The following is a 223-nucleotide window of genomic DNA, read 5'->3' on the forward strand; positions in this document are numbered from 1 at the left end:
CCATCGGCCGGTGGGGAGGGTTAGTCGTTCCGGGCTGTCCATTTTCATCGGGAGGCCCTCTTCTTCGCTCCTGGCCGGCCTCGGACTAGTGACGTTGCGTTGACGACGACACACAGGGACGTTCATGCGCAGCCTCCCTGCGGATGAATGTCCCTGTGCGTCATGGTCAAGGCAACGTCACTAGTCCGGGCAGGCCCGGAGTGGAGAAGAGGGCCCCCCGGTG

This window comes from Hyla sarda, chromosome 4 (genome assembly GCF_029499605.1).
Source record: "Hyla sarda isolate aHylSar1 chromosome 4, aHylSar1.hap1, whole genome shotgun sequence".
In the NCBI taxonomy this organism is placed as follows: Eukaryota; Metazoa; Chordata; class Amphibia; order Anura; family Hylidae; genus Hyla; species Hyla sarda.